We start from the raw sequence: 22,331 nt of genomic DNA, 5'->3' as shown, positions 1-22,331 counted from the left end.
AGCGGAGATGCAAGAATCAAAAGCCTTACTGCTACTTGGAGACCAGGTATGAAGATGCTGATTTTTAATGCACGATCGTCTACAGGAACATGAAAAATACTGGGAATACTTACTGAATATAACACAATAACGCTGCTGGTACGATGCTATTATCCCGAGAGCTGTAATGGTGGCCGGAGCTTCTGGCCTGCTCGAGGAAAATCGAACGAAGAACTGTCAGCAAGCAGTCTGGGACTTCCCCGGACTGAAAAACGAACGTACCCAATACTGCATTGCAAAGGCTGCTCTGATACCAGCCTAAGAATCACGCGTCACGAAAGTGCGCAGCTGCAGATCGCTCGCTCCGTTCTAAGCCTGCTATCTTGAAGCTTCGCAAAATATGACGAGGTTAAAACCTATCCTAACCTTCCAGATGTTTTATTTTTTTATACGAGCTTCGGCTTTGACATTGAACATGCCAATAACTACAGCGCAAAAGACGAGACAAAGTTGAAGGAAGGACAACACACAGTGCTGCGCTGTTTCCCTCCTTCATCTTTGTCCCGTCCTTTGTGTTGTAGTTATGGATCATCGAAAGCTGCAACTCGCCCAAAAACTGCTTTTATTGAATAAATGTTCCTGCGAAATATTGGATTATGTGCCTAACATGTGCCTAACACGAGGAGAGGCGAACGTTCCCTAAGTGGGCATAAGAAAAATAGAAATGGTTTGCTTGCCGGTGTACGAACATCTCGCGAAGCAGACACAAATTTGTAAAACGTTTCTGTCCTTGATCGCAGCTGCCGGTAATCGAAGCTTCTGCCGTACTTCAGGTGAGCATGACTTGCTTCAGCGTTAGCGGCAACTTCATCAATATTTATATGCGTCTACTTCGACAGCCCTACACAATTTTGCTTTTATTAGAAGCTGCTGACTAACGGCTCGCTGCAAGCAAAACACACCTACCTACTCACTGCATGAACTGCGGTCGAGCGGCTAATGAGCTGCGACGCAATCTGACGTAAATATTGAAGCCTCTTTTTGGTTCGGGATGATAGGTCTGAGAACCATGATGCCAAACATATAACTAGCGCTGCATTGGCTTTTTCAGTTACGTTGGAGTCCTCTATAATAGAAAGAGGCAGGCGCTTCTCGAGAACTAGAATACTGTCCGTGTATTCGCTAATGCTTGTGATATTCTCATTTAGTATTACCTTGTAAAAAAAACAATCTGAAAGCTGTAAACTGTGCCACCGTAATTGCAATACGCTGCATGGTTGATTGATTTTAAATTACACGTTATCTATCACGTCTCATTGACTTATTTGAAGTAAAATCATCAGGTAAGCTAGTTTGTCTGCCGGTTTAATTTATTCGTGCTATTACTGCCGCAACACTGCTTAACTACGCCCTGTGATTAAAAGGACATTGTTTGGCTGGAGCAGTACGGTAAAACTATGGAGCATATATAAAACCTCGCAGGAAACTCGGGCTTCCTTGTTGAAACTGGCAGCCTCGGTGGATGAAGTCAGTGATTTCTCCAGCCTGCTAAATAGCAGTAAAAAGAGTAAACTTGATGCCGGCAGAAGAAAACGGACACCATAAAAAAGGATGGCCGGTAGTCGACGCGCGCTTTTTCTGAGAATATATTGCTACGGACGACGAGGAAGAAGAAGCGGGCAGTCGCGCGGGCAGGAGCGCTCGCGCTAGGCCCGCGAACATTCATTAAACGTCATCTACCATCGTCATCGGTCATGTTCTGTCTCCTGTCTTCATCGGCTTGCCGCTTCGTAACATTTGGTTGGAGGTGCGGGGTACGACATCCCCATCCTCGCCTTGGAGCATCGAGGCCATCTTCAAGCCGGGACCATCACCGAGGGCCCAGGGACATCGCCGAGCAGCTTCGCCCCAGCCCTTTAAGCACAGACCTGAACAACTACCACCGCCCAGCCCCCAGCCCGGACCTGAAGACAAGGAGGACAGACATACCGATCAGAACCAAGATGAAGGACCCGAAAGACCCGAATGACCCGAAGGAACCGATGGACACGAACACGCAACCCCCGCCCAAGCTGCCCGACGTGACCTCGAGCCATCGGTCCCATGGACTCTGGTGACGGATGGTTGACAGCTCCAAGGGAGGCGGATCACCCACGCATCAGACATCGTACCGGCAAGCCGTTCTATTCTTTCTTCTTCCTCTTCTTCTTCAAGCATCCAGACACGCCCATTATCATGCCATAAAATCATTAACATCACTAAACTTCCTCGTCCACGATCGGGACGATCGCTCGGTGGCCCCGGGTCATGCTGCGGACGACGAGGAAGAAGAAGCGGGCAGTGGCGCGGGCAGGAGCGCTCGCCCTAGGCCCGCAAACATTCATTAAACGTCATCTACCATCGCCATCGGTCATGTTCTGTCTCCTGTCTTCATCGGCTTGCCGCTTCGTAACAATATAAACCCGTAGTAATGAGGTTAAAGACTCAATTAAAACGCACGGCGATATGCTGCTACAAGAATTCAACACCATAAGAAAGAAATCTACTGCGAATGTGATACTGCCTGCGAAGCGAGGATAGCTACAATGCATGCTACATTCTTATAGTAGCTTGTTTTGGAGCTGATAAAGCTACGTTTTAGTCCATTTCTTCGCTCTTGAACATCTTTTTATCAACGTGAGACAATAAATATGAAAGCGAGACATCTCTAAAGATGAAAAAAGAGCACTATTCCTACTTTTTTTGAGAATCTTCTTCTGCGAGCACTTATTAACTCATTCTTTTTCTCAAATGGTCTTCCGAATTTTCTATGGAGTATACAGAACAAAAGTCAAACGGCATCTATTCAGACAACATGAACTCAGCTGGAGTATGAAGTGTTCCAATGATTTTTGTTGACAGTAGAATCGCTTACTCGTCTTTTACTTCTGTTCCACCTTGAAGCTTTCGTTTACGATGATCTATGTGCAGCGAGAGCAGCAAAAGGAAGAGAGTTGTTCTAACGTGCGGCTTCCTTGATATTTCGCTTCTATGTGAAAGTTAGGTAACATTTCCAGAAATGCATTTCGTGTAGTATTCTTCGATGGCTATATAAAGCGCATTCTTGTCTGGGCCTAAATTGAGCGCCAACTGCCTGTTCGCGCGGACGTAAAGACGGACATGTGGGTGAGAACAAGAAACGAAAAGGGCGAACGTGCACAAAAGCAAAAACGTTTATGCCAACGTTCTTTGTTACGAAAGAAAACGCACATAAATGCTTTCCTATTCCTTCCTGGCCGGACTTCCTTGGCTGTCGTCCCACATACCTTGTGATTTCTCTAATAAGCCTTCCACCACTGCATTCCTATAACGATGCCATTTTTGTATGGGCCTTCCGTCTTGCATCATGTTTGAAGCGCTGCCGAACCCTACTGTCATTTTGTAGCATGCTGCGCGTCATCAAACAGTCAACGATGTGGAATCGGGGCTATTGCATGCCATTCTGTTATATAAACTGGCCCGCCTTCTATTGAACTTGTCGTAAGTACATCCGCATTCTTTTGATCTGTCAGAAAAAAGCACCCTTCGATTTGACTCTTTTGGCTGCTCTATCCCACGAGTCCCAATACAAGCTGCACATAGAAAAGCGCGCCTTTGACATCCGGGCATTTTGTTCTCTATGCTCTTCGCGCCTGAGATATCCCTTCAGCGCGTTCCCGACTCATTCTGGTTCAGACGCTGACCCTTTTGTGAAATGTTTGAATAAAGGCCGGAATTGCCTAAGGTTTGAGAGGAGCAAAGTGCGCACTCTCATTGTTCAGAAGCCAATGAGTGATGTACATTTTATACTTCTTTATACGTATTTTTGTTAGTAAGTATACATGTACGTGCGTATATGTATACGCGGAATTTCATACGTGCGTTGAGCCGCGCAACAATGTTGCACTTCACGTTCTTCACATTCACGAAAACCATTCACCGTGCCCCTTTTCTCTGTTCGCAATTGCTTGCGTTTTGCAGTGAAAGGAGCTAAAACAGTGGTTAAACAATGGGCACTTGCTTAAATCGCTTAGAACATCGAGTGACGACTACCAATTTACCGCCACGGTATTATGGCATCAATACATCTGGAACAAGTTTGAACGTAATAAATGTAAGTAGTATATTAGGAACAGAGAAATGGTTGCACATTTTATCATAGCTAAGTGGCGCGAGGTTAAATCGCGGAGCTCTAAAACCACTAGGCAGCATGTAGTCAATACAGCGTAATCTCTATAACGCGAATAATTCGCATAAAGTTGAGATGATTCTCCGTGTTTTTTTTTTTTCCTGCCTGGAATGGCAGCCAAAATTTCATCCTCTGTAATTGGGCTCGGGTAGAGTGAAAATTTTCTAACTGATATGACATAAGGTATCTTGCATGTGCTGCCTCGTGGCCACCAATTAGCATTGGTATCAACACTGATAGCATAAACAGGTGTGCAAGCGTGTAGCTTGTGTAATACTGCAGTCTGTTAATACAAAGCACACAAGTGCCAATATCGGCCGCTGTATTTACATCGGAAAGCTTTCGTGCTCTTGTGCAGTATCTTGTCTCCTTCGTTCTTTCGCCTTAATAGGCCGGTCATTACACCTCGGAAAAGGCATTCTCATTCTCAACTTATATACACAGCTTACATACACTTTCAATTCTAAGCCTTTTATTTGGATGTTACGGCAGCTCTCACAGTAAGGGGCGACGATAAATGTACAGACAATTTAATCTCCGCCATCGGCTAATCACGGTGTTGTACAATACCTAGCCTTCTGTTCTGTTTGTTTCGTTTTTCCAACGCAGGAGGTGCCTCATCACGGAAAGCGTCACTACAGCGGCATTTCGAAGATTTTGGTCGTTTTCACAAATTTCTCCCCTCGATTTTTGCTAAACGTTTGTAATTACCTGATTAGCTTTTTATGATATAAACAACAGACAGAATTCATTAGAGTTTGAATAAAAGCAAGTTATTGTAATCAAAATCATCAGAAAAAAGCACTGAATATAATGTTGCGTGATGCGCGTAACGGTGCCAAGAAATCGAATCTTTGACTCATCGGCTGTGCTTTCGCAGAGAGGAAATACGATTTTTCTTCAATGCTGCGTGTGAGAGCGCACGTTAAAGAACATCGGCTCCTCAAAGTACACGCGCCAAACATTTTTTACGGCATCGTTGATAGCCCACTCACATCCCCGAACGTCACACTCCGCATAAAACTCCGTTTATTTGGGTACTATGCTCCCTTTCGTACAGGAAAAACTGGTTACTGATGTCGTGGCAGCCATCTAACTGCAGAAGGGGGGCTTTTTAATAAAATATTCAATGTTCTCTACACAAGGATTTCAATCCCATGCCTTCCCTCTTAAAAGCCCATGTGAACAGCTTCATAATTCAGTGTGTGATAGGCAGCAGTGGTAACAGACTGTTTGCAGAAGGGGAGTTTGCATGCACTATACGGGCAAACCAAACGAAAACTCGGCGACTCCATATAACTTCCCACAAACCAAACGAAAATCATGAAAACGTAAGAACAGATATTAGCAGTATATGAAAAATATTATATATTATAGGAATTGAATGTTATTTGTCACATGAAATGAACTGGAGTGTCCCACAGTTTCACTTTAAAGGGACGTGCTAATAATGTTGGTATTTACGTTTGAAATTAAATTTTCTTGCTAACTATTTCAGAAATGAAATATCAGGTTTTGTCGCGTATAGCATCAGCGACCGTCATCCACCTCTGCTGAGCGGACACTCCGCGTAGGATGGTGCAACGAATAACAAACTTGTCAAGGGACTGAACACTTTGACACGAGTAGAACCGACAAAAAGAAGCAGTGGAAATTGTGAATTATTGCACAAATAACCAACGTTAAGTTAAGCACAATGTTTTTAAATATCGCTCACACAAAGTGTGCTGCCGTGTACGCTATGTTCGGCTTTCCGTTAATGAACAGCAAGCTGCAAGTTTTCAGGGTAGAAAGGCGTAAGGCTGGTTCTCCGATCCGGAGATTGCCGGTTTTTCATCTCGTATAGTATCAACACATCAGACGCTCCTGCTGCTCCGTTCCGATGAAACAGAAATGCTGACCCCATATGCTTTGTCACATGTATAATTTTAATTTTTTTCTCTAATTCTGGCTTCATTGCATCAGTGAGATGAAGTCCATAATTTAACATTTTGTACACTATCGAATTCTTGGTATGAACCCACGGTGCCCTGATGACAATATGGCGTCGTATCAGTGTTACGTCAATCACCATGTGACAAACGCATAATAAATACATAATCAGCATACCGTTGAGGACGTGATTCGAATCTAAGGTGAAGAACACAGGTCACTTTCCCTGACAAACGCAATAAGCAAACGTGCCATTGCAGCATTTTTAATACATAGTGTTTATTAAAGGTGGTTATGTGCAAAAAGGAATATACACACAAACTAAACTTAAACGCGTCCTGGCGTTGGTTAGTTGCACTATCTTCATAGAAATATGAATCACCAAGATGAACCCACATAGTAGCAGACAGTGAGCCTCTTTTTTTGCAAACAACCTAAATTTAGGAGGAAATTTAGCAGTAGATATGTCATGTTTCGTATTCCTAAATGGAGGAAACGTTTTAAGCATAATGTATAGCGGAATACCTTACGTGCTTTAACATAAAATACATTCCTATGTGTCTCGCACTTGATTTTCTTGGTGCTATGTAGGCCATAAAAACAAACAAAGCAACAACAGAAAAGTGCCGGTATGAAAATATGCTTGCAGGCTATTGCGTAATGGTGATGAGGTTGGATGTTTCAGAGCTGAGGACTGCACGAAAAACACGGCTGCTATGTAACCACCCCGCAGTTCACCAATAACTGCATTTAGGAATTGAAGATGTTGCTCTATATTTTGTTGAAATGGTTCAGAAGCTTGCTCCACATGGCTTAGTATACTAAAAGAGTAATTACTCCATATACTTTCCACCGAAGCGCAGTTATACGGCTACAGAGAATACTATAAAATGTCGACAGAAATTTTGTATCTAGGAATAAAAGTTCGTCCTAGTAGAGAGTTCAAACACAGCAGACTATCGTTTACTAGATAGACGCCATGCCAGCTATGGTAAACAGGACGGCTAGCTGCAGAGATGATACTGGGAGAAAAACAAATTCGTTCAATGGCGGGAAAAGCCTACAAAGCGGAGCATATCACTTATATAAAAATAAACATTCAAAAAGTCCTGGCAACAGCAGCCATGCCACAGCAACAGCAGCAAAGTCGAGGACCTTGCAAAAAAAGCTTCGGAGCAGAAGAAAACTTCGTTTCGGTCCAGAGTCGCACTAAATTTTGAACCAAGGCCGGCCCAAATATATATCTTACTATCACCCTGAGCTTCAAGAAATTTATTGTTTGGACGGACTTTCTGGCTTTTTCAGCTTGTGCTTCCTTATTTCGATCGAATTTGTTCTCTGATTGGCCTGCTTGAGCATACGCGAATAAGAACTGGTTTTTGCAAATAAAAGATGGTCAAACGTCTTTTCAAATTCAAGCTAAAGTTGGTGTTTCATGTCATTTTGTTTATTCTTTATTTTCTTATTATTATTTGCGTCTTTGCGGCTTTCCTCAAGTGCCTAAATAAAAGGTAGCTCGGACTGTCACTGAAATGTTCGAGGCATTTATTTCCAAAATGTGTTCGTCAGCAGAGAATCGTTCACTTGCCATTTTCTTCTAGGGTGTCAAAAGGAGAATTCATCTCATGCTCTTTCCCCGTAACTTCTCAGTCTCATCCGACTCTCGGCTGTTGGAGATGGCGACAGTTGTGCTTAGGACTCAGCACAGAGAAAGGCAGCGGCATACGCTGCTAACGAAAAAAAAAGCTAAGGACCTGTTAACGCCATCAGACAAGGAGGTGAAAGAACGCTAACTGAGAGTGCTGTCTCTTTTATTTTTGCTGGTGTGAAAGTGTAAAAAGCCGTAAAAAAAGCTAGGGAATGTCGAAAGAGTCCTAGTGTAGTTTGGACTAGGAATTCAAAAAGGAAATGTAATCACCTTACGGAAATACAAATCTATGCTATCTTGCAAATAATAAAAACACCACCAATATGCTGGAGCACGCACGTTGCCCTTGTCCAGAGAGAAATCACGAAGTTACCATAGGTACAGTTAGCGTTTTCATCCAAAATTCTGGTTTGTAGACTGTATAGAGTGCAAAAAAGGGTTGTGCAATCAGCTCATTCTGTGAAAGAAGGGAAATGCGGGAAAATGTTCTATTTCCCTCAATTATTTTCCTTGTTATTTTGTAGCTATGACAAAGACAATACACGTAAGTTTGGCGTACTCTTTGAGAGGAAGTTTCAAATATTTTTCGCTGTGAAAAAGTTTGTTTTCGTGCTTCTTTGCACGTGGTATAGTTGTGTTGTGCCATTTTTATTTTTATCAAAATATTTTCCTTTATTAGCATTGCGCTTGTTGAGAGTAGACAAGTGTTAAAATTACTCACATACCTGGTGGTTTGAGTTTGTCTATGTTGTTTTAAAAGTGAGTTAGCTGCTACAAGAAACAAGCGTTAGAAAACGCGTCATGCTAATAACTAAGAAGGCTAGAAATAGCAACCGCGACAAACTCTACCAGGAAATTACGGCAATAAACACGGTTAATGTCCATCAACACTCAAGACGAAGAAAAATACTAGTTGAGCGAAAAATGTAAAGCAACTGTGATCAGAAGCTTTCCAAGGAATATTAAGCAGCTATAGCATTCAACCTTGCTGAGACATGTGAAAAGATGTCAGGCGTTATGCCTAATAAAAAGCTTTGAAAATGGCAGGAACAAAGCTAAAAAAACTTCCACCTATTTTTAAACTAAACTACCTCCCTTTGCGCTGATATTACCTGAAAAAAAAAAGATAAAACAACAACTGGAGCTGGTTCGTCCCCCTGTTGTTTATTAATATATTTTTATGGGGACCGCATGCAGCTAAGTCGGTTGAAGCAGTATCGCCGTAACCAGGAATTGCGAAATAATGTCACGGCATACGATGGTAATTGGAAACATACCGAGAAGTGATAACGTATTGCCAAGACAGATGGTGCCTCCGTCTTCCAAGTGTGAACGTGGCTTTCCCATGGAGACAGCTTTTCTGCGTCAATTTCTAATTGCAGTAGCATTCTGGAGAGGCATGTCTGTCCGTCCGTAACACTTTTGTTAAGGGGCAGGCGGTAATTATAGGCGCTAACTGGATGTAGGGCTTCCTGATATTACGTTTGGCAGGAGGTGCCAACTCGGGTCTCTCCTCTAATGTGAGAACGGGATATCAGAATCAGCCTTCCAAGACACTTGCATTCACGTTATCCTTAGGCAACGCTGGCTTGTTCATACGGATCGGTTAAAGTGGGGCTTTATATGTTGACTGGTAGCTTACGCTATCGCGTCATCGCGAATGTGGGAGTGAAAATAGAGAGAAAGAAGTGCGGTGGTGGAGTTCTTCGGATCACTGCGTGATGCATGCATCCCCCTCATCACAAACTAGTGATCCAGGGTGCCCTCTAGAATTTTTAATTAGTTATAATAAATGCTTTGCTTAATTTTGCTTTATGCTCTAAAGAGTACAGTGTACAAAAAATTCCTAACCACTAACATTTTATTACCGTTGCTGGCGTTGTGCTACCTTGTCACTAAGTGGTGCCATATATTCATGAAAAAAAAAAAAAATGTCGGAGTAGATGAAAGAGCCAGGTATCAGTGCGAATAGCCCCTTTTGCAAATTAACTTTGTCGCTGCATAGTGCGCAGATGCAGATTCTCTGGCCACGTCTGCGGCCGTGGTTTGGCCGGTATTTTACCTTAACGCACTAACGTTTAACTGGGAGCCATGTTTAAAAGCTGTACATATATGCGCCATATAATGCGCGCGTGCATAACAGCCTACGGTGAAAGCCTTACCTAGCTCACGAGTGCAGTCCACAGGGTACGTCGGTAAATGTGTCCGCAGTATGCGTTCATACACTCTCAATTTGATTCCACATACGTTCCCGTTATAACTTCCACTTATAAGCAGAACTTAAAACTGGAACCTATGTGGAACAACATTAGGCGTGTAGAACATATCCACTGTAAGCAGCAACGAATTCATATACCATTAATTCTCACGAACGTTGTGACGCAGCCCTTCTTCGCCCAGCGTTCGAGGTAGTGCCACACTATTTCTCTTACCGTTCAGCATCCACTTTGTCGTACGATACAGGCTAATTTGCGATTGCGATTCGCAGTGGAAACATATGGAAACAGCTGTAAGCCTTTAATTGTAAGTCTCCACCGAGAGCCTAGCCATTTTGATAACCGTTTTCTTGCCAGCTTTTAATCAGCTACACAGAATGGGAGTGACAAGGGGCCATATTTACTCTGTTTTTCTCCGTACGTCAGAAACTACATCTCTCTCATTCTAAGCCGGCAGTTATAAGCGTAGATGTCTATACGCGAAGTGAGACGGATAGCAAGCTTGCATTCCTAAAAACCCTAAATCCGAATCAACTAAAGTCTTGAAGAGTTTTACAAACATTGTGGCAGTCTCTCAATGCCAAACCAGAAAATAAAACTATGCCAAACGACGCTAAACAGTTCTTTCGCACGTCGTAATCGGCTTCGGAGTCAAACTTCAGCTAATGTTCACTATGATGACAGTGGGTATCGATTTTTCTACCACTTTGTTGACGCCGGATGGTGTTCCTTTTGCACTGGAATGCTTCGATTTCCAGAATGCCTGTATGTGTCATTTCATATCCACTATCGCTGGTACAATTAATTGTACAGTGCCTCTCTGAAATAGGTGCTTGTTCAATAAGACGGGCAAGTATAATAACATGTAAATGCTGTCAGCATCTAGGATACGTATGGTGAATTTTGTTTTCTGTCGCTACTACCATTGTCTTAAACCAAAACGTTGTCCATCTCACTCCAAATGCGGAATGGCTAAACGTGACTGTGATGTCACTCCAATAAAACTCATTCACATTTCAGCTTCACGTCACTGAGCACGTGATGATTTTGTGGGTCTGACTATAGCACCAGGCGTTTACAGTTCAAGTTAGCAATTAAATAAACTATTTGCCCAAAAAACTCTTATAATTTTTGGCTCCTTGTGCATGTCAACAGGGTGACACATACATATGATCGTAATCGCAGAAGGTACTTTATCCGTGCCTTCTACTCTGTTTTAATTTTAATTTTGGCCCTGCTTTGGGGTACCCCTTCCTTAAATTAGCCTGGTCCTGGATTGGATTCATCGGATTAAAGTACCCAGATAGTAAAGTGAGCATGAGGAGAAAAGCAAAGGAGGAGGAAATGAAAGACTGTGCCTAGCCTAGTTCAATAGCGGCTGGTGACGCGTTGGTTGCCGCAAAACACCCTGCCTGAGGAGTGTGTCGTACACTTTGTTACGCTGAGCTTGTGTTATCACGTCTCCATCGTTTGGATTGCTGAAAAATGATTTTAAAAAGTCTGATAAAAAAGCAGAACCCCGCCGCGGTAGTGCAGTGGCTACAGCATTCAAATGCTGGCTTAATGTACGCATGCGAAATCGAATCCCGGCCGAGGCGGCCGCTTTTCAATGGAGGCGAACAGCGAGAGCCCGTGCGCTGTGTGTTGTTAGCGCACTCTAAAAACGGTAGGTGTTCGACATAACTCTGCAACCCTCCACTGCAGCGTTTCTGATAGCCTGAGTCACTTTAGGATGTTAAACCACATAAACCAAACCGAACCAAGCGTCCAGAACACACACGGTGGTAACAATGTTTTTTTTTTTTTTTTTGATCGATAGGCAAAAATTTTGAATAGCTTCCTGAAAAGGGAAAAACGAAGTGCGGTGGACACAAACCTGTTCGGTCTTTCACAAAACAGCACTTAATTTCGAGCACACTCTGCATTAATCACACTTTTCAGTTGATTGATACAATTTCCAAATTACTTCTGGTACTGACTTTTGAAGACAATTTGTTTTGTGGCTTGAAGGACCAATCCTCGCTTCCTACATATCCGAGCCAGCGCATTTATGTGTTTTGTTTACCAATGGTTGTACATTTGGGTTGAAGAGAGTGCTATTCAAAGGGTGGGAATGTATTTCTTTCCAGTGCTTGAAAATTTGTCAAACATTGCAGGAAATATAAATGCCGCACCATTTTTCGATAAGACTGCTCTACATGGCACACCAAATAGTCAGCATACGTTTTTCCTTTCTACCGTGAGGTCCCTCTGTGTAAGATCAGGAGTGCAATCTATGTCTTCTAGGAACACTGAGTCTTACGTGCTACCTATGCAGGGAAGATGCAGATGACATAATTGAGTGAGTTGGCATAGACACATGATCGTATCGTGAGCCTGCACTGGCTGATCAGCCCTCTAAGGCACGCAAATGCCAGTACACATGCATGTACGTTTCAGTGTATAACAGAGCGCGTGTGCACTCGTATAAGAAGTGCTGAATGCAGGGCCTCTTTCAACTCCAGAGTAAGAAAACAGACTCGCGGGGCCCAAACCCCTCAAACACCACAAAAATAGTAGGTGCCCTTAGGAAAGGAGTATATGCTGAGCGAGGATTGGATTGCAATTTTACGTGCCTTTACGGCTCCCCCACTTTCTCACTGCCAAATCCATCTGCGCGCTTGCTTGCTTATGTCCCAATAGTTGGCGATATGCCCCCGAAATTGCATCTGGCTCCCGACTCTATCAACGCGGGTGCCCACACATTGCCCACATTTGCTGAGATGGGTGGAGTCGCACCCTTTTCTTTTAGAAACGCTCGTTCTCAGCAGCCATTATTGTCTTTGGTCGGAAATCTGTCTCTTCTATTACGTAGAACGCGGTTTGCGAAGACTGCTAGGAAGGCCCAGCAAATTAACACACAACGATGCAAGCAACCCTGCCACGCACTGCTCTTATCGACCTTCTGTGTTTTTGTAGGTGCCTTGGCAATAGAAGACAGGGCACTGTTGAATTTATTACTTCTTGTAATCAGCTCCTCATTACTTTGGACAAGGACCTACTTAGGGTGAACCGAAAAGAGTGTTGATTAAAAATGCAGAAAATGCTCTTATCAAATTTCGCTCCTTTACTGCGAGGACATCAAAAGAGGATAGCGTCGCTCAATGGACAACAATTTTTCAATGCTATGCACTTGCGGTAGCAGCGTCGTGGACTCAAAAAAGGTGCAGCCGGTTTTATCGGAGCGGTACTGCCATCAATTCTATAAGTGAGCTTATGTGTTCTTTGTACCAAAGGCTGCATAACTTCGAGCGAAAATTTTAGCCCGAACGTGAATATGAAGGCTTAGAAAACATTGTCTTTGCGTATTCCTAAATGTCCAGGCTACCTCATGCTCTTTTCTCGGGTTTTCGTCTTCTGAATTAGCATTCGGTCAAAACAACCTTACATTTTGAGATTATGTTGCTGGTTTGTTGGCATAATGCAATGAAACAAACGGGGTGGTTGTGGTGCCATAATGCGCTTTGACGATAGGCACATGAAAATACAATTAATTTTTTTAAGGATGCCTTTCGTTGTGTACGCAAACGCCGCAGCATACAAGTAATAATGAATGGTATAAAACAATAACAGATGAAAAGCATATTGACGCAGCAGCATCTCTGAAAAGCATGATCTCTCAGTGACATCTGAAAGTGACATATAGCAAATTTAGGCTGCTGGACTAAGTTGAGAAAAAAGCGCGTGAATCTTCAAATTAGTCACCTCATCTCAATGTTCCATGATAGAGAATAATATACAGGGCTGTTAAAGAGAGCAACGCCACGCACAAGTGAACATTGGAACTAAGAGATAGTACAATGCTCATTACCTGCCAGCTTGGAAGCATTGAGGTTGTGTGTGCGCCTGCATGAATTTCTTTCCCAGTTTTGGGGGCGGCCAGAGGGGATGAACTCACTGATTTAATTGCGGTTGCTAAAGACATCTGAAAACACGGGAGTCAAAGCTTCAGTCAATTAAAACGTTAAACCATAGAAGCATATCGCGCTTGTAACGCGCGCGAGGTTTAATTATTGTGCCGCGGTGATTTCAGCAGCTGCCAAGAGTAGCATATTCAGCTCAACATCCTTCATGACGAATGGGCTAAAAGTGTGAAGAATACAATTGTGGTCGAATAGGACGTAATTAGTTCCCCGTAGTTACCAGTACCAAATGTAGAGGCATGCAAAGAAAGCTGCTGTAGAGTAAATGGAACATCCATCCGCACTTTCTGAAAGGCGTTCGTAGGTGTACGTTTACTTTGAAGACGGCACACAAGCAAGACCAAACTGAGAGAACCTTCACACATTGCGTTGCATTAGCTGTATTGGGCGCACGTTTTATCAGTTCTTTGCAATATGCCTTTACTTGTCAGTATTACCTGATTTTATGTTCGCGTAGAATAAGTTCATAGAAGCACACCATAATGCACAAACACTTCCTCAAATTCCCAACAGGAAAACGAGAACTTTCCGTCATATCCTCCTTTCCTTCAAAGGTCCTGCGCCTTGGGGGTCCTCTTGTTTACTCCAAGCTCCAATATCAACGCCTCATGCGAAGCTGGTAACCGCCAAAGAAATAAACTTATGCCCTTAACAAGTTTCAAGAATACTGCAGTGGGCGGTGTAGCGTCTGGCTGGGCTTCGCAGAATGTTTAAAAAGATAAAAACTGCTGGCGCGTTACGCAGCTGATGTTTACATTGTGTCATTTACAGCTGCCGGTGTTGACACCCTGTCGGCTACGCCTGTTGGGTATCGAAGCTTCGGTAAGTGAAGAAACTGTATTTTTTCGCATATGTTTTTGCGCTAGTGTACGTGTGATAGTGCATCTTTGTTCGCACTGGTCTTGCCTTTGTTCCTCCTCTCTACACGCCTGAGAAAGTGTTTCGAGGCCTAAAATAGTGCTGCGCAACCTAAACATTTCACTTCCACGGTATGACATAGTTCGCGGGATAAGAGGATTTTTCTTTGCTTTTTTTGGCCGGCGGAGGGGGCAAAGCATTTTTTATCACAATGTACTACTCTATAAGAAGTGAAACTGTAGGCACCCGAAAGATGCATAGTGAGAGGAGTTGGTTCAGGCAGAAAGTGAATGCACAGACTCGCGAAATAAACACGCAATGTCATATAAACGGCGGCTGAAGCGTTATTTGTCAATTTCTTTCTCCGTTGCATGTATTTTTTCACAGATCGTTTTCACAGTAATTCTTAAGCCCCTAGCTTGAATCTACGTCATTCTGGATCGCAATTATTCTCAGTAAGGTGCGTTGGTTTTTACTTGCAGAATCGCATTGAAAACAGCGCTTTTTTATCATCTGCTTTGTAACGACTATCGTTTCATTGCTCCGCATTTTCTGCGGGGGTGCGTAGGTGGTAGGTGAATATATTTCCATGGTGACATGTAGGCTTACTTTGTATGTCAGGCATCAAGATCCCCAACACAAGGCTCGCCGAGCAAGCAGGCAAAATTTAGAACAGCCACCTTTTGGCGGACCCGGTAAGCGCTACATGTAGCATGCCGCTGGAATGTGAAAATGTGTGAGGTTATTTATCAGGGGAATGTGAGGGGATTCATGAATTATTAGATTAGACACATTTTGTTGTGGAAGGGATGGGTCAGTCGTCGGTTTCAGGATTGCACTGCACCACATCACACTATTTACTGTTCTGAGAATTACAACTGAATACGTCGCTGAGGAGTTGAGCATGCCTACCACTGACCGCCAGTTACATGCAGTCCTTGCTGCTAACACTGACAAAAGCTATGCTGGCCGTAGTGCATGGCATTTTGTTATCGCAAGAAGAATAGTTTCTTCAAAGGTCAGATATATTTCGGCATTGCTGGTATATTGCTGTGTATATTGCAGATATATTGCTGGTGGACGAACTGCTAAGAAAGTTTGCAGTACTCATGCCATTTCTGCTACTCTTAAGACCGCTTGCGCTTAACGAGGCGAGAGGAACGCGTAATGCTCGAATATGAAAAAAAAGAGCTAGAAAGGCAGACACAAAATGAACCGGGAAGCCTCTTAACGCGGGATATCGTTTTTAAAGAAAACATCGCTCTATCTTGTCCAATAGTCATGTTGTCGAAGTTGGTTGCTGATACTAAACCTTTTTATGGCAGGCGTATGCCGGTTCACTAAGTGCTCAAAGTGCTGGGAAACGCGATTGTGTTTTTCCTGCCTTCGAAAACTTGCCAGTACTTCCTAAGCAGACTCATTGTGGAGGTCTCCCTGTGCACACAATGCAGCGTCAGCTCTGTCGCTGCAGCGAATTCAAATGGAACGAAAGTGTTTTTAAATGGAAGTTGAACGGATGATATAGAAGACGGGCGGACTAACTGAGCTATAGACTGAGCTCCACAGTCTCCGCTTTGTGTTCAGTAACGCAAACAAACTTCTACAGGAGACGATGCCTGCTGAGGTACAAACTTGAGCCCTAGAAATGGCTTTGTTTACAAAGAAGCTGTGTTCAAATCTACTAAGTTGCAGTTTCGCTTTGATACTTGGAGAATAAAAAAAGCACTGCAGGAGCAGTTGTTTACCAATTTAAGCGTTCGCATTAGTTTGGTCAATAGACGCGTTTTACTGTATGAACCTCTCAGAGCCTGAAGAACTATCACAAGAGAGCAGGAATATTTCGTTTCCTTTCATTTGTCTTTAACGCAAAATGAACGATAATGCTCAGTGAAAGTGAGGCAGTTACTCGAAATAAACTACTCAGATATGTCTAAGCGTAGATAGTAAAGCTGGATAGACAGAGTAAAATCATGATCTTATTCGCTACGACACTTTGGGAATCCGTCACACAACATGCTTGGAATGCTGTAAAGCTCGCTTGAAAAAAAAAAAAAAAGAACTTTAGATGCAGAGATGGAAAGTGTAAGGATGCGAGAAAGCACGGAGCGCCAATATTTGTCTTGAAGCGCAATGCATAAAGAAACAAATAAAGAAAATGAATAAACACACCTTTTTGCTGCAGCATTATGCCCGCGATTTTCAGTCCAAATAACCCAGTCTAGTTTTGAAGTGGCAGGAGTCTGGCGTTTTCATGGTTAGAAAGTTACAGTAGGGCCCGAAAGTAAAGCTATATATCATAAGCGGCAGTCAGCCGGTTAAAATTGTTGGAATTCGTAAGAGCAGTCTCCTGTATATCTTTCTTTTTTATATGCTTTTGAAATGAATATAAAGAATACGTTCAAAATATTTTTCGAGCTTGCAAATATAAAGCTGCTTGTACCTTGAACTTTATATTTACTCTACAGTGTTTAAGGAATCCGTAATTGTCTCTACAAAATACTGCATATTTCACAAGATTGTATTCTGGTTTCTTCATGTCCGATATCTTTTGTGGGTTCAGTAATATATCTACAGTAATATATACACTACACATGGAAAGTAATTTTTGTGCTTAAGATTATACAACTGACGGTGCTGTTTTCTCTGTACGCTGTGGTGCTTACTTTCAGCGTAATCTATTTTTTTTTCTGCTTTATCCTTTCTGGCACTTGGGCTTTCACCGATCCTAAATATTATCGAACATCATTTTGCCAAGATAGCAAAAACGTGTTTTCGTGCTTGAAAAGAAGAAAAAAAAGTATACTTCCGTTAACTCGCACTCTATCTCTTTTCTTGATGCTAGTTCGAAAATACAAATGTGGTGTTCCTAAGTAATCTAGTGAAATGTTACCTGCGCGGATAATGAACGATCCTGTGCAATTTCAAGTACCAGTTATTACTGAACCAGCTAGTACCGCATAAAGATACTTTTTGCAACGACCTCGTAGATAAGCATTGTTGTTGCGTGCTGGCACTGTTTCATAAAGTTTTCGGAAATCGATCTTTCCAAAGCCTACGAATTATTCTGAATCACCGAATTTTAAACATGATTTTCGACAAAATACTGTCAACAGCGACAGGCTGTAGGTGCCATTCGTTTGTATCTTCTGGTTTGCAAGGAACACGATTCTGGACGGATGCCGGCGTTGTTCAGTTCTTGTCTCAGTTGGGAGCTTCACTGCCAATTAGTTGCATGTATCGGCGAAAACACCGAACAAGAACAGATAGTTATGTAGGGGGATTTATTGGCGCGAGCAGCTGCAATAAAATTCAATGTAGCTTGTGCCATTGCTGGCAGGACTTATCAAGAAATCGCACCCTACAGATCCTCTAGCTTTATAGACTGAACAGCCACAGTAATACCCTACGACAGCTACAAGCACATAGCTATAGCTGGAGATTAGAGATAGTACACACCTCCTTTGAATCCCTCCAGCGTCCGAATGTCGTTCGAAGGCTGTTCGAGGTAATTGGGGAAAATATTTTCATGGAAGGCTTTGGATGACAGCGCCAATGCCAGCTTTCCTCATCTGGATTGAATTAGATCTGAATGTATATAACCATGCTTAGCAGAGCTTCTGCTCTACATACTCTTGTCCCCAGTCGAGAGCAGTGGTCGTGAACAGTGCCGAATTGATGAATACCTCTAAAAGCAGAGTAAGCAACATAGTCCACATTCCCAACAGAAGTACAAGACCTGAACCCATGCTGAGAATCAATACATTGCTTAGGATGATACTGAGCACAAGATGCTCATGGCAATGTTCCGGTTACATGCATAACCTTTCATAAAAGAAACAAAAGAAGTAGCAAATTTACATTAAATGTATCAGTTTACCTCCTCAAACTAGGGCGTTTTATTAAGGGAAAAGCCCTATGCGTCTCAGGAGAAGGAATAGCCGCCGCCAAATGTGTCCGCGGAATGTGTTGCCGTAGTTAGGCTTCAGAAACCTCATGTGACGTCGTACGGGAGTTTATAACGTTTCTTTAGGTAGATGTCATCGTTAGTCGTGTAATGCAAAGTTATGGAGGATAATTCTCAAGTCATATTACAATTACAGGTTATGGCAGGATGAGCGGTCCCATGTGAAGTCCTCTAATTAAGCAAACACAAACTTGGAAAATGGTTTAGATAGTATTATATGACTAGTATGCAACTTTCGTTTGATAATGTGACCTCATGACTTAATCATAAGAAGTGTGAAGTGATTCAAGGTGACAAAATATCGCATGACTTGCACAAAAGTGATAACGCCATCACAGATTCAAGTGGCAAATTGCCACATGGATCAGGACGACTTGCACGAAGTGATGCTCCTACATCGGAGTAGCGTGACAATGTCGCGTCGTTTAGGATGACTTTCGAAAAGAGATTACGTCACACCAGATCCAAGTACAAAAGTGTCTCTTGATTAGGAACGACATGCAAGGGTTGGTTCACAATGGAGTCAAGTCGAGTAACTGTCACGTTATTTTTGATAATGTGCTAGAAACGACGACTTCACACCGGAGTCACGTGACAAGGTGTCAGGTGCTTCACAATTGCGAGTATCAGCAAACGCTAATGATTATGCATTTCTCCGCTGAAGCAGGCTAGCGCCCTCAAACGTTTATGCTAGAAGCTGGCATTTTCAAATGATTTTAGTTCCCTACTAGGCAATATTTACACATAAGTATTAAGGCGATGAATACAATGCATATGATTGCACCATGCATAATATTCCGATAAAAAATCTTCAATTTAGAAGATTTTGTTATATCAGATAATGCTGCTATGACGACAACAAAGGCGAGACCAATCGTGTTACACTTGCCAAACGTGGCGAATTGGGGTACAGGTGCTAGCTAGACTGAGACCGGAGAGAGTGAAGGCACATGGCTTGTCGTGAAGCATTAAACTAGCTTTGAATTGATTTAGTGCAATGCAGCATACAACCTGAAAACGTTGATGAATTTACGGTTTTCTTTCTGTGCATAAGCTCCTATAGGTGTGGTTTATCTGATACTAACTACAATAAAGGGTTATGGGGCGTTTATTTGTATGAAAGTAAAATGCTTGCACTGCCAACAACTGTGAGTTTCCATTAGTAACGGAGGCCTGCATACGTTGATATTCGGTCAGTCTTCTTTATATGTGATTTGAATTGAAGATATAGACTTGTAGCCTTTAATGTAAATCGGAAACTTGTCTCTGGGAACAGCGACGTGAGGTAGTTTCTCTGTAATAAGCAAGTCTGTGCCATCCTGTACAAGCCTGTCATACATGAGCGTTGCGAATACCGATTTTCTTAGTTTAAAATAGACTTCTATACAACCATGATATCTCTCCGGATCATATCTTGAACAAATGTAAATATCCAGAGCAAGGTCGCGGAAGAGTTTGGGACATGGACACCACACAGCCAACGCATTTTACATTATTTTACAGCTCTTCGGCAGCTACAACGACAAAAACGCCGGCTAAAGCATTGGGGAAGTGCATTTCGTGTGCATTTATTCCGAGATACTTTTTAATCAAGTATTTCAGAAATCATAAGATTGCAATGAACGCTGATTTATATTTTGACCCACATGTTGCATACATGATGCCTAGATATTTCAACTAGTCCATCTAGTCCATAAAAATTCAAATTCATGCTGCTAGATCTCAAGCGCAAGCGCTGCTGCTCCAACTTTGCCTTAATGAATGACGTTTACTTATCTGCCTCAAAGAGACTAGTATATCAACTGCAAATCCTCAGCATAGTTGTTTATTTTGCTTCCAGCAGTAAAGAGGCTGTCATGTAAGATGATACACTTCAACTAATAGCATGACATTAGGCATTCCAAAGGGACGTTTCTAGCTATAATGACAATTTTGCTACCTTTCTAACATTTCGGTAGAACGAGCGCTCTATGAGGTACATGATTAGGTTCCATGCGGAACGAGGAGCGGCAGCTTCACTAATGCGGATTCCTTCGGCACTGTTATACATGCAAACCAGGAAGCATAATCCTTTGAGAGACGGGGATATTGTCTTCGAGATTTATGTTTGTGCTCTTCGTAACGAGAAATCAATGATCGCTCATTTGTCAAAAGACGGTTGGAAGACTGCAGTGAGACTTTCATCGTTGTGTTGCGATGTTAAAGTAAAAATTCTGATTTCTACTTTGCTATAAGGTAGTCCTGTAATGCACAAAATCAATCACTTTTGCGTTCGAAGGTGTCACCAAAGGTAGTGGACCAGATTGTGTCAAGTTTACTAAAACGGGATAATAAAATATACGCAGCAGCTTTATCGCAATGACTAGCTCCAGTCAAAGGATCAAATGCAGAAAGAACGAAACGAATGAAGCTTAGCTTGAACAATGGCAGTTATATCCTTGGAACTCTATGTTCTCTCTCCGAAAAAAAACGGCTTGTTCAACGCTAACTAAGAAGAAACACGGTCATTGTTTGGCTACTCCTCGATCACTGAGACAAGACTTTGGACAGGATAAACAAATCGTTGTGGAAAAAGAGCCTAAATTTGACGGGAGCCTCTCTCTCTCACTTCGTTGCTTTTACGGGCAGGGCAGTTCGTGCCACATTGGTCGCTTGGGAAATAAACTGTGACCGAAAACTCGGCTTCTGTGCGCTGTGTGACCTTCTACAAGCGAAGAATCAGGCACTTCACGATATTTCCTGTTTATACGGATTCGTTGCCGGGACTTGTTTGAACAATAAACTGGCTTCCTTTTGAGAAGATCTTATATTTAGTCTAGCAGGAAAGGGTATTTGGACATCTGGGTGGATAACCGCAGCCTCTATTGCGCATACTGAAAAAACCACCATGCACACGTACGGTCTCAGTGCAACGAGAATTGTCAAAATTAATTCAGGAACCTGAGAGACAAGCATTGCTCAGTGGAGGCACGCTGAGTTGCTGTGTTAGCAAACACGCTTCTAAGAACAGCATTTTGTTGCACCTGCGAGACGATTATGTCTTGCTTTTGAAAGGAGAATAAAAGAGAATCACTGGAAAAGTCTGCCTAAAACAATTTAAAAATACAGCAAAAGTAGATCGAGTGCTGCTCGGGTTGACTATTTGATATCTCCTTTTTCCCAATTCAGTTTACATGGATTACGTGACTACAGAAGATACCCTTTAGTGTAATGTTGTGGTTCACACTCTTTGAAAATAGTGTGGACATCGGGTTTTTGCTCGTGCGTTTAATTTTTTGTTTTTTGAGTGGCGGGTATTAGATGCGCAGATGACCTCGTTGTGGATGACCTATGTGGCCTTTGAACAGTTTGCAAAACTTAATAAAATGTAAAAAATTAAATTACTTTCCTGTTGAGTAGAGTAAATGCATACTCCGCCTATCATTGCATTTACTCAGTAATTGCTTTTTCTTACGTTATATTACAAGATATTATAGGTAAATTATTTCGCATTTCCATGCGATTTGTGAATAATTTGCAACTGAATTTCTTTCATGTTGTTTCCGCTTCTAGTATTGCACACTCG

General features: G+C 42.4%; 1 protein-coding gene across 2 annotated transcripts in view; it reads left to right on the top strand.

Moving 5' to 3' along the window:
* Positions 1-22,331, top strand: part of LOC146179073 (orexin receptor type 2-like) — a 607,445-nt gene that overhangs the window by 178,881 nt on the left and 406,233 nt on the right. The window contains exon 2 of one of the 2 annotated variants that reach the window (XM_084578779.1): positions 14,716-14,766. The exons of the other annotated variant lie outside the window; for it this stretch is intronic. The gene's annotated coding sequence lies outside the window, so the exon portion shown is untranslated. The remainder of the gene's footprint in view (positions 1-14,715; positions 14,767-22,331) is intronic. 2 annotated transcript variants of the gene reach the window in all.

This window comes from Amblyomma maculatum, chromosome 9 (assembly GCF_055883805.1).
Source record: "Amblyomma maculatum isolate TAMU_Amacu chromosome 9, ASM5588380v1, whole genome shotgun sequence".
Lineage (NCBI taxonomy): Eukaryota > Metazoa > Arthropoda > Arachnida > Ixodida > Ixodidae > Amblyomma > Amblyomma maculatum.
This window is presented reverse-complemented; position numbering and strand designations above follow the sequence as displayed.